The following is a 14,176-nucleotide window of genomic DNA, read 5'->3' as shown; positions in this document are numbered from 1 at the left end:
TTTAGAATGTCATAAGGATCATTGCATTCAAATTCAGCTCAATTGGAGCATTTTGGAACACTTGACCTTTGACCCCTTTATAACCCCTTAATGACCTTAAATGAATTTTAAAATATTTTTTAAATGTTTTAAATGTCATAAGGATCATTGCATTCAAATTTCAGCTCAATTGGAGCATTTTGAAAAACTTGAACTTTGACCCCTTTATGGCCCCTTAATGACCTTAAATAAATTTTAAAATATTTGAAACATGTTTAGAATGTCATAAGGATCATTGCATTTTAATTTCAGCTCAATCGGAGCATTTTCGGTTAAAATGACCTTTTTTTGACCCCTGTGACCCATTGGATGACCTCTGACGTTAAATAACCCATAACTTTTGTAGCCAGCTACCCAATACTGCTTGTGACTGAGTTTGGTCGAAATCCGATCAAGGATGTGGAAGTAGTAGCAAATTATGAGAAGAAGAAGAAGAAGAAGAAGAAGAAGAAAGAAAGAAATAAATGGCAAGAAAGAAATAAGTTAGGCTGCACGCCTAACTTAAGAAATGCCAACTAGAGCAACTGTGTCCTTTGCAAGGGCACGAGATAAGTTAGGCGGATGACTGTGATGATCTGATCAAGCAGCAATACTGTGCTGGATAGTATTAATTTTAATAAGATTGTTTCATAATTGCCGTTTTAATAAACCTTAATCGTGGAAAGCTGGCATTTTGAAAACTTGACCTTTGACATCTGTATGACCCCCTTAATGACCTTAAATGAATTTTAAAATATTTAAAACATGTTAAGAATGTCATAAGGATCATTGCATTTTAATTTCAGCTCAATTGAAGCATTTTGAAAACTTGACCTTTGACCCCTTTATTGCCCCTTAATGACCTTAAATGAATTTCAAAATATTTTCAACATGTTTAGAAGGTCATAAGGATCATTGCATTCAAATTTCAGCTCAATTGGAGCATTTTGGAACACTTGACCTTTGACCCCTTTATGACCCCTCAATGACCTTAAATGAATTTTAAAAATGTTTTTAAAATGTTTAGAATGTCATAAGGATCATTGCATTTAAATTGCTGTTAACTGCGTGTTTTAAATCCAACAATAAACATGATAACTGGGCGTCTATATGGACAATACATTATATCGATTTTGACACGTGCTCGTGTCTCAGTACATTTCCATGGTCAGTAAAATACTATAGAGGAACTACCATTTTCTTGTATACAAGTTCGATGTTTTGATCAAGTATGTGAATATTCGACATTAGACCCAAAATGTTTTTTTCAGGAAATAAAAGATTAGATTACCATAAAAACGAAATAGTAATCTTTGGTTGGGTCTAATGTAATATTCACATAGAATTTTCAACGTTTTTTATTTCTTGCTCAATTAAAAAAATATTTTGGCGTATATAAATTGAAATAAAATTCTCTGCCTCTTAAACGACATCAAATGTGCCACAATTGGGTATCACGAATCGTTATATATTTTGTGCAGTTAATATTCATATTTTCTTTTATACAGAGGATGCTTCAGTTTTGATAGGAAAAATATTTTCTTGAAAACCCTCACTCGGTTATTTTAAAAGGTAACCACGCTTCCCTAGAATGTGCAATAAATTAGCATTAAAATTTTTCTTATTCTAACAGCAAGCGTTTCTAAAATGTAGTATGGCGAAATGTGGTGTAGGAGAGGGAATTGCACTTGAGGATTTGAACTACCAAATCACATCAGCTCCCTCCCATCCATCCATTCTCACAATAAAATGATTCAACCAAATCACATGATGTACAGGAGAATACTAAGCCTGATTCAGGAGTTCAGCCATGTATGGAATTGGGCTTTTGGTTTTCCACCTGTAACTCTTGACTTTAGGGGGCTTTCTTAGGGTCATTGAGGATGAATAGTCAGTGGCAGGGAACCATCTGGAGAATTTTCAGATGCATGTGCTTTGGAGGCAAACTCCTTGCAAATCTGCCGTCTACGGGTGTGTAGTGGCTCAAGATCCAGAGTTGCAAGGGCGTCTGAGTAAGATCTATACTCCTTTCCAAGGAGTAGCTTGCATACACACACACCCCACTCACATACACACACATTCAAAAATATATTCTTTCTAATGTTTGTTTTTCAAATTTTCAAACAAATAAATTTAAAGTGGAGGCGACGGTGATCAGCGCTCAAATTACAACCCACAAAAGCATAATTATGAAGATTTTTAATCCACGCTCTAGCTACACACAAATCCTCTTTACCATATAGTGTCGTCTTAAAATAAAACTATATCATATTTCTTGCATTCGTCATTCCAATGGCACAGGCAGACAAGCAACAAATACATTTAAAACACAAAATACCACAAAGAAAAAAAAAAACACACATTAGGATCACACAAGGTTCTGAACACAAACGACACATACGGGCCAAGACAGCACAAATACCTAAACCAATCAATCAAAACTCACCAACCAGGATCACACAAGGTTCCCCTACCACCAACCCACATGTACCGAGAACCGCGAATGCCGAGAGCCGCGAAAGCCGAGAACCGCTCTACTTTTAATTTGGTATAGGTTAAACCTATGCCGTTTTCTAGTATTTTGTACCATGAACTTATTCTATCTGCAAAAGATGCTGGATTCACAATACTTTTTGTGAAACATACCCCATGTCAAAAAGAATTCTACGCCACTGAACCAGATGGCACTGCAAGGAAAATGATAGATCACATCATAAATTTTAAAAGTTAAAACCACTGTTTTTACAACTCCCTATGACTAACTCAAACCAACTTACGAGGTAGTGTTGGTCGAATCAGAAAAAAAATTAAAAAAAAAAAATTGTTATTTAAATCAATATATTATTGAAAAATAACACTTTGATGTTTTGCAAAAGTTAATTCGACAAATCATATACTTTGAAAACCTGCTTGATTCATTGTCGTTAATGAGTTATGTACGTTACGTTTTACAAAATTGTTGTTGTTTCTGCCCTCTTTACAACATAACTCAAGAACCACAGGACCTACAAAAGTATATCTGTGATATTTGAATATTTGAATGATCAAGGTAATTTGACGGAGCCAAAGCTCACTACCATTCGCAAGATGCTGCAACCAAATCGCAACAATATAGTTGCTAACCTTAAATCCTTTTTGAATGTTATTAAAACATTTTTACACCCTTTATATAATCCGACATTTAAACGTTTTCTGTCAAACGTTTTGTGTTTGCTGGGACTCCTGCGGTGCTAGCGCATCAACATCTGAGCGCGCGTGGATTGATTTGTCTAATTTCGCTCTCGGCAAATAATACGCAGTTTTAGTCTATATTCAATCAAAATTTTAAGTGTGTATGACCTAGATTGATGTACAAAACAGCATTGCAGCGGTTAGGCTAGTGCCTGTATGCTAACAAATTAAAAACTTTCAGTACCAAGCCTTTATTTATGTACTGTATAATATCTGGTCCACAAAATATGAGAAATAAGGACACTATTGTCAATTCGCAGCTCAATGTAACCCTCCAAATAAACCGTTCAGTGCATGAACTTCAGGTACAACATATCCATCTTCATAGTCTGGTTTAATGGCAACCTGAATCGTGTTTTCATACGGTGTTTCGATTCTTCCACCGTTTCCTGATGGCGTCACGATTCCCTGTATTCAAAGACGCATATGCCTGATTGGTGCTGATATTGTCCTTCTGAAGATCTTGGTAAGATGATTCATTACCTACCGATGACATTGCGATGGTTGGCGATGGTTTAGTGGGAGTTTATTCTTTATCAGATGCAAATCTGCGTTTTATAGAACATTGATGGATGACCAAAACGATGATGAAGAGACACCAACCGATTACAGCCATCACAATGGTTTCAGTTTCAGTTTCAGTTTCAGTTTATTTCACCATACAATATTATACAAACCAAATAATGAAAATAGAAGTTGCAAATGATGATAATTATAGATTACTACCTTAAATAACTACTAAAAACATGACAACTACAAACACGGAACAAGACTGGGAAGTGCAGAACAGGACTGGACAGGACATGTGCAACTAAACACTAAAGTGAAGGCAGTGATGATGGCACATAGCAAAATTCAAATTAACTGTAAGTTACAGGTATAAAATAAACAAACCAATTAAGTTACTGATAATATGACAACAGATATGACTTATATTTTCATTTAAAAACATACAGTGATTTGGCATTCTTTAACTCATGTAAAATTGTATTCCAAATCAGAGGACCTTGTCTTCTAATTGTATTTCTTGCTAAATCAGTGTTGAAATTGTACGGACGATAAAATGAGGATATGCGGGTGGGGTAGCTGTGAAAGGACCTGTTTTGAATGAAATAATCGGCAAAATTAACAGGAAGGTTATTGGAAGCATAATTGTGCATAAATGAACAAAGGGTCAATTCGTGGATGCCATAAATAGTCAGAGTATTAAAATTCTTAAATAAAGGTGGAGTATGCTCGAGCCAGTGAGAATTCGAGCAGATCCTCATAATTCTTTTTTGTTTTAGATGGATTGAGTGGAGATTGGTGTTATTTGAATCTGCCCAAATTAAATTACAATAAGATAGGTGGGGAAGCACAAGAGTATTGTATAATGAAAACAATGTTTTGGAAGAGAGAACTTCTTTAAGGCGATACAAGATACCACAATACTTAGATAAAATATTAACAACATTTGAAGTATGTTTTGACCAAGTTAAAGACTCGTCTAAGAGAACTCCAAGGAACTTTGTATGGAAAACTCTGGAGATTTTGACTCCATAAATGAAAATATTTAAATCATTATACACACGATTGCTATACCTGTTTTTAAACATAATGTAATTTTTTTTGGCCTACATTTAACAACAACTTATTTGATTTAAACCATACAGAAAGCTTATCTAATTTCTGGTTAACAATAGTTATTAAATCAGGGAGGTTAGTATGCGAAACAATAACATTTGTGTCATCTGCATAGGTTACAAAAGCAAGTTTATCAGAAGATATTTAGTCATTTAGGAAAATGATGAAAAGTAAAGAGCCTAAGACTGAACCCCGGGGCACACCACATGTTATATTACGATATGATGAGTTACATTCATCTAAACAAACATACTGAGTTCTATTGGTAAGGTAACTCTTGAACCACTCGAAGGCACTTCCTCTGATACCATAATGATGTAGTTTATCAAGAAGAATGTGATGATCAATCGTGTCGAAGGCCTTCGAGAGGTCCAAGAATATGCCCATTGTATGTAATCTTTTATCAAGGTCTGTAGCAATCTTATCATAGGCGGTAATGAGTGCCATGTAAGAGGAGAGCTTTTTTCGGAAACCAACAATTATGAAGCAAATTATGACATTCAAGAAATTTATACAATCTTTTATGAATAATGCTTTCAAAAATTTTGGAAAACACAGGTAAAACAGATATAGGACGATAATTGTTACATAAAGTGGCATCACCAGATTTGTAAATGGGAACGACACGTGCAATTTTAAGTTCATCTGGTACAATACCTGAGCTGATAGACAAATTGAAAATATGACATAAGGGTATTTTAATTAAATCAATAACAATCTTGACAATGTCTGGTTTAACGTCATCAAAACCACTGCTAGTACCAGCTTTAAGGGTAGACGAGGTATTGTTGGTCGAAGCAGCCGAAAAATCGATTTTTATTGTCTAAATCAATATATTATTGAAAAATAACACTTTGATGTTTTGCAAAAGTTCATTATACAAATCATATACTTTGAAAACTTGCTTAATTTATTGTTGTTGATGAGTTATGTACATTTTACAAAAGTGTTGTTTCAGTCCTCATTACAACATAACTCAAGAACCACAGGACCTACAAAAGTATTTCTGTGATATTTGAATTCTTCTACACGCTCGCAAGGAAATGAGTAATGTAATTTTTGCCAAAGCTCACTACCATTCGCAAGATGTTTTGAACTACCAAATCGCAACACTTTAAAATAGTGTATTACCTTAAATGAAGAACAAATATCAACGACTTCCTCAACATCAGTTGGAGATAAGAAAAGAAAGTGCATAGGTGATGGAACTGAATTGAGAAAATCATTGAATTTTGTGGGAGTTGAAGGAATATTACTAGCTAAATTGGGACCAATATTAACAAAGTAATCATTTAAACCATCAGCAATTTGCTGTGAATCGGAAACAATAGAACCATTAACGACAAAAGTATCAGACAAAGGCTGCTTCCTTCTATTACCTAAAAGAACATTCAAGACACCCCAAGTCTTTTTAAGATCACGTTTGTGGACATCAAGTAAGTTACAGTAATACTGCTTTTTAGATGCACGAATAACAGAGGTCAGTTTGTTCTTATAATCTGACAAGGCACGTTTGTTAGAAGCAGTTGGTGATGATCTATACTTTCGATAGAGTTTGTCCTTTCTGCTGATAGACATAAGAATTGCCTTGGTGATCCATGGTTTATGAGGAGTGCTTTAGCCCGAGAGATACGTTTGCGCTTAACAGGAAAAGAGCGATTGTACAAATCATTGAATTTTGTAACAAAATTGGCTGTTATGTACCCTGAATATGAAGACGGTGATTGTTTATCTGATTCTGAAATCTCAATGGTAACATCCGCACTTACAGATGCGCTGGGAACGCCAGGAATAACACCTTCACATGTGATCTTTTTGTTGTTGTTTAACGAACTTGCATTTTCAATAACAAGTGTAGAAATTGTCAATGCTTGAGTTATACGTATTCCACTTTGATCATCATTTATCAAGGTATTGTCAATGTACCAGTTGTAGGTGATGTCATTGGTCATTGTCCCAGTATTGATGCACATGATTGATACACTATTATTATAAGTGATAACTAAAGAGTCTGGTGTTATGGAGATTACAGGCATAGGGTTGTATGGAATAATGCTACAGGATAGCGATTCGTCTAAGGTACAAATGATATCAAATAAGTAATTGACTTGAGACAGGCCATCAGTACTGGCGATTAACGGTCTGCGTTCATTATCTGTTACTTCAAACCAGGTCAATATAGGCTGTTGATCGCTATCTTGTAAACCACACGTCAACGAATTGGTATAACCCCCCAATTGTGTGCTAGGGGAATGGTCTATACAATTATTCCCCCAATGTTGACGCCTGTATGCGAGTTTCTGGCCATTTAGACACAAAGCGCTTCGCGCGAATTTATTCCACGTTTGCACCAGTTAAGCTTCAATGTGACAAAAAAAATTCGCATATTCGCGGGTTTGTACCATAAGCTTATTCTGTCGCCAAAAGGTACTGGATTCACAGTAATCCTGTAAGTAGATCTGCGAGACATCCCCTTGGAAATTCCTTTTTTTTTTCATCTCAAACTTGAACACGAATCTAAAAAATGAGGGTTATAATTCCATCCTTTCTATTATGTAAATCATAAATAAAATGAGTGCTCCTCTGATGTCTGGAAAAAGCATAGAACTTGTGTATGTACTGGATCAAAATACCGGGACTAAATTAACCAAAAGTTGTAAAAGGCCTACACTCTATCTAAATTTTGCAACGGATAATATAGTTGTGAACAAATGGTTGAACCGTTTGTTGCACTTGTTGCACTGTCTTGATGATACGTAATTTGAATAAACCTACGTACATACAGTGCCTATCGTTTTTTGCTTAAATTTTGCACCATGACCACGGATAAGATACCAAACATTTGTGTAAAGCAACAAAAAAACATGTAATAGTTGAATTATATGCCGAAAAAGTAGCCGGAAAAATGAGAAAAATTGCACGTCACGATCACCAAAATGGTTACATCTACAACAGTGAGTAAACGCCGGCCGTATGCTTTTCTGTAATCACAGACATTTCAAAGATGCCTCGTGTGTCGTATTCGTGCGTGACCATTGGTGACCACTGTCACTAGGAAAATCAGCAGCCTGCCTTGAATATATATCGAATAATAATCGTCATAATTGTCCAGTTGACTCCAATAATATTTATTTATTCAAGCAAAATACTGCCTTGTCTTACAAAATATTGAAGTCAATATAAAAAGTAGTGATAACCTGATTGATTGAACTTACAAACAGTTTTAAAAAGTTTATCGCTGAGCGAGACACTGAATGAGAAATAAGATTGGATACGAGTATAATATACCAGGTAGTGATGGTGTAGTGGTTAACGCCGTGGCTTGTAGTGCGAGAGTTTAAAGGTTCGAACCCAACCGTAGCGTTTTGAATTTTTTTCTCTCTTGTTCTTTTAAGCCTACATGTATGAGGGTTATGTAGGCCGGTCATTTATAATTATTTTGAAATATCTATATGCAACACATATGTTTTGCTACGATCTTCCTCCGGGGTCAGCCCCGATGGAGAAAGCTAAAGTAGTGAGTACTTGTTCAATGGATTTGTCAAGCAAAAATGTTTGAATTATCTTTGAAAAATGTTTTAAGTTGCTTACTTCAAAGTGGAGCACGTAACCAAAGCGTAACCGACAGCGAGTATTGCGGAAATAGTGAACGCGTAACTAAGCGTAATGATTTGCGTAGAATGTGTAACGGCGCTTATAGTATACTGCATCGCTGCATTTAGCCCGAGGTACTCACACCCATAGACATACCACCTAGACCTATGACTGCCCATCCCTTACCACAGCGGGAGGTGAAGCCCCGTATCCAAGGTGATATTGACGGATTGACGGGGTTACTAGGCGCGGAGAAATATCGCATACATGTCTGACGCGCTCGTTTGCGTGATTGCTGCGCCGTTATCGCCCGCGTCAAATGTTCCGTAGACGCGAACATATCTGCTTGCTTGCGTCCGGGTATGCGTCCTTGTCAAAGTCGTTGCTAAGCAGTGTCGGCTTCACTACGCGAACCAAAGTCATTGGTCTATGTACTAGTTTGTCTGGGCTCACACCTCCGTCACTTTGATTTCCACTGGCCTTCTCCTATGGCGAGCAAGGAACCAATAGGGCCATGTCGGGCTACGCTGCATTGCTGTGCGCTGTTATACGAGAAGAGCATAAAGGTCGTTGCCCTGACCACTTCGTTGTATTTAAAGGTCTTTCGCGTGACTCGTTTCAACAAATCAGAGTGCACGATTTTAAATAATGGGCTGTGGATGTAATAGAATAACGGATAAAGAATGTGATTGTGACTAAACCTTATTTACATTTTTACTTCAGAGTAAAGTGTCATATTGTCTCTACCCAGGATCTCATCATTTTTTGCTTCGTCTCCTTCAGCTGGTCGTGGAATTTCAAGATCGGCATAAGTCAAACCTTCGACATTTGCGCCCTTTTTATTTCGCTCTGGACTTTCATTCTCATTTTCACTGGACCCACTGGCGTCATCATAATCTAATGATGAATCTACATTTTCATATTGTATAGGTTTCCGTTTTGTTTTTGTTTTATCAGGAAGGCATATGTCGGGGCATCAGCAGATTTTTTTCCTGTTTGCCATACATCGGAATTAACGTAGATCGGTGCCACATTTAGACCAGTGGTCTTACCAGCATTGTCAACACTTGTTGGTAATAGCTCCACGGAGTTTTCTTTATCAGTCTTTGAGGACCCACGTGGTCGTCGTACAAAACATACTATGATAATGAATACCAGGATTCCTCCTGCTACAGCGGCTACGATGATTATTATCATCAACATATCAGAAGGATTATCCGCTCCGAACGTCATGGTTATGGGCAAAGCTTCTGTTGTGGTTGAGGCTTCTAATTTGGGAACTTGTATGGTAACAAATACACTTGTATTAGCACTGTGTACACGAGGAATCACACCTTCACATGTTATCTTACTATTGTTGGATAAAAAAGACGGATCTCCTACTACAAGTGTAGAATTTGTCACTGCTTGGGTTATGCGTATTCCATTTTGATCATCATTTATCAAAGTGCTGCCAATGTACCAGTTGTAAGTAGTATCATTAGTCATTGTCCCAGTATTGGTGCACATGATTGCTACGCTACTATAAGTTGTGATAACCAACTCATCTGGTGTTATTGAGATTACAAGCATAGGGTTGTATGGAATGATGCTACACGATAGCGATTCGTCTAATGTACCAGCAACTGAAGCTATGCAAATGAATTCACGTCCATGATCTTGGGCACCGATATCGAATATGTAATTGACCTGAACCTTACCGGTCTTTAACATTATGTGTTCATTATCTCTTACTTCAAACCAGGTCAGCAGCGGTTGTGGATCGCCATCTTCTAAAACACACGCCAACGGAAAGGCGTACTTCATGTCTCCGGTAATAACAGTAGGAATGTTGCCCTGGATTTCACATCGTGGCTGAATAGTAGGCTTTATCCAAACACTAAGTTGCGACCTACCAAAGTAATTTTTGGCGGTGAAAGGGAGATCATTATCGTATAAACAATTGATTCGATAATTTCCGTCGTTTTTTGTCACATTTACTATACGTAAGATAAGGATTTCTGTAGCATCTGCTAAATTGTATGAAGTATAATACTTTCCATGATTCATGGTAGTCACGAAATCTGGGAAAATCTCCCCTGTAAATTGCGCATCTACAAAAAATCCTGTACCAGTTGTACGACCTGGATCATAACCTTGCCATTTCAATTCCTCACCATTTCTACCAGTAACATTACATGTAAACTCTGCTGTGTCACCTTCCAATACATTGTTGACAGGTGAAGGCTCTAACTTCCCCGTTGGGATACCATATGTAAGCTGCAAAGTGTGAGAAAGCAATATGAAGACAACAATTCCTCCTGTTGTAAATGCTAACACTTCCAAAGCCATTATATTTGTGTGATTGGCAGGGAATGTAATGATGGTAGTACATGTAACAAGGAATTGAACAACAAGTTATATGAACTTGGGAAAACGGAAACGCAATGAGTGTCAATACTTTGCTAATATGCGACCAGCTCCAACAAAACCCGGAACAAGTCGCCAGGCATGTTTTTGAGTTATAGGACTTTAACATTCCCATTAAAAAAAATCAAATTTTGGAATTATTTATTTCATAGTATTTGACCTTGGGACTGAGTGGACTTTCAAATCCTTGAAAGTATTTATTAAAAAGATATTTATTTTATCAATAATTGACAGTTGAACTATGATAATCCCTATTCAATCCTATGTAAGGCAGGAAACTAATTAGCACATTACTCAGACTAGCAAGTTGGTAAAATATCAAAGTATCATTTACAAAATTATCCATATCTTGAAAAGTATTGATGTTATGTATATAATTTTGGTATCATTTTAAGCTTACTGTCCCGTGCTTACATTTTTATTCAAATCATGAAATGTCAAAAATGCGACTTGTTCCTGGTTTTGTCGGAACGGGTCACATATAGTCCTCTAGTGTGTTTCTATTGCGGGGGTATAAGTCAAACGTATCCATTGTTGACCTTGATCTTCCTTTTCCTTCCTTTTCAAATTCGTAATTTATTTTGACGTGATTGTAAAAGTACGACTCAACTTCACAAAGTAATGTAAATATGTAATAATGCGGGTTTTTTTATTTGGTCAAGATTTGATGTCATTTTTTGTAAGATAAAGATTGCATGTGTTATCATATGGCAGGGTATATAGGCTGTATCAAAATGATTGGTACCCATCAGTTTTCAGTGATTATAGACAAGACCGTCCCATCAAAATGCAACACTAAGATCCACCAATTTTTGTTAGATTAATGTGATGAAAGGCTATAAACTATAAATTCTGGCCATTTCAAGAGGATCCAATGTTGCATTTGGAAGAAATAGACTTTTTAATAAACACCAAAACCAATGGGTACCAATCATTTTGATACAGCCTGTAGTTAACAAGTAGATAATTTCAGGTAAATAGCGAATTTAGAATTGGTATCCAAATAAATACCAACAATCAATTAGACGAATTCAAGTTCACGGTTCATTCATTTTTGTGGCTCGATTGGACTTTGACCTGTACCCATTCATAAAATCAATAAAATGTTTGGACATGAGGAATGGTTTGATTGAATTAATTTGTTGTTTATAAGAACATCATTGAAATATGTGACGTGTCATGTCAAAAGGAGACACTTTTGGGCAGGATCGTAAATGGAGAAATAGCCAAAAATCTGCCCGGGGGTAATTTTTTCACAATTTGTGTTTGTTGCGAATTTGTGATGTGATTAGCGTTTATGATATTGTCTGATAGTTTCAGACCGGAATATAACTGGAATCTTGTATTTTTTGAGACATTTTTTCAAGGTAACTCCTACTCTCAACATTGTCAATAATATTTTAAAGGCCGATATCTCAATTTCCAATTTTATAATACCATAACTTACGAACTCAATATCTTCGCTTAGGAATGTCTGATTTCATTGAGGAAAACGGCGTTGTGGAGCAAAATATCTCTATATTTAAGATATGTAAAAACCTCAAAATTGATAACCTGCCCAAAAGTGTCTCCTTTTGACATGACACGTCACATATATTGTGAGATGGTTTACAAAAGGGGCAACATTGAATTACTGATCAATTATGATACTGTTATCACACATTGATTAACATTTAAAATAATTCACCTCAAGATAGTCATTGTCACTGACTGGAGGTAACACCTTTTGTAAAGCTATTCCATGCAAGTATGTATATGTACAAAGGTTAATAGTACATACCCAAAGAAAGCAAATAAAAAATTGAAAAATACAATCTAAAATGGGGATGCAGATGAAGAACAAAAATCTACTTGCGTACTATTTAGTATCAATTTAGGATATTCTCATTAACATTATATTGATAGACTACTGGGCTAGGCCTTTCCAAGGTTAAAATTCATCTTTCAATTTTCTGACATTGCTGATGATTGATTTTCCAGACAGGACAGTGTCTCTCTTTAAATCTGCCGCATTGCATAACAATAGGTTTTTTAAACGTAATTTGTTACTCCTGTTTCTAGACTTTTGAACAATTCCAGTGAAAAATGATGTTGACTACACATTTTAGTGACGTTTCACCACTGCAATAGTGGTTTCATCAGACTGGTAATTCATCACATCTGACTGCTTCCTTTTATAGGTAACAGGAACCGTTGAAAGCGTGATGAGTTGGTCAAAGATGTTGTTGATTGAATAGTCCCCCTCGTCCTTATTCTGAGTGTCTTTTCCTTTTCGGCGTATCCAGATAGCTTCTTTTAGCCATCTAGTGGTCTTGCCAACTTCTCTGTCGATAACTTTTGAGTCCCCCCAATTGATAGAATGATTAGAAGAGGCACATGGTTGGTGATAGCTGACTTGTGAATGTCTGTGATAGATAACTTTCGGCTAGCACAAGTGTATGGTTTGGTTTCAAGTCTGAACGAGCATGCTACGTATTGTATATTGTGGTTTCATAACATTTGCGAAGCCGTGTTTTTTGAAAATTCGCGAAATTCGCTCAGTAAGGCCCTCTATATAGGGAACTACAACCATGCCTTTTGACTTTGCTTTGAAGCAGGCTTTGTTTAAGGAGTAGCTCTGTCTTGTTTTACTTTCTTGGATTGACCAATCGGGGCATCCGCAACAAGATAAGGCTTCGCGAAGATTTTTCTCATCTTTTTGCTTCTCCGCTTCCTCAGTAACTAACCGATATAACAGAGTTCTGACCACTCCTAGCTTTTACTGTAATGGATGGTGGGCATGGTGGGAGGAAAACTATAGAAGCTTTGTTTCATCGAACCGTCGGTTGTTCTGGTGATCAAGAGTATAAAGGAAGGGAATAGAGCCAAAACATCGTCGACATATGTCTTCCAGAGACGGGCGACAGCTTTCCGGAGCTGCGGAAATAGCTTTCTGCTCAAGCTACTCCATAAAGATATTGCAAGCAAGGGTGCTGAAGGGACTACCCATGGTCATTCCGAAACGTTGGCGATAGATTTAACCTGAGTAGCTGAAAGGCACTCTGAATAAGGACGAGGGGGCCTATTCACTCAACAACATCTTTGACCAACTCATCACGCCCTGAACGGTCCATGTTGCCTATAAAAGGAAGCAGTCAGATGTGATGAGTTGCCAGTCTGATGAAATCACTAGTATAGTGGTGACACGTCACTAAAAATATGAGTAGTCAACATCATTTTCACTGGAATTGTTCAAGACGAACCATGTTAACAGTTGAATCCAACATTCCAAATGAATTTGTTCAAAAGTTCTAGACTTAGA

The sequence above is a fragment of the Amphiura filiformis genome, chromosome 1, assembly GCF_039555335.1.
Source record: "Amphiura filiformis chromosome 1, Afil_fr2py, whole genome shotgun sequence".
In the NCBI taxonomy this organism is placed as follows: domain Eukaryota; kingdom Metazoa; phylum Echinodermata; class Ophiuroidea; order Amphilepidida; family Amphiuridae; genus Amphiura; species Amphiura filiformis.
Note: the sequence above shows the minus strand (reverse complement) of the source record.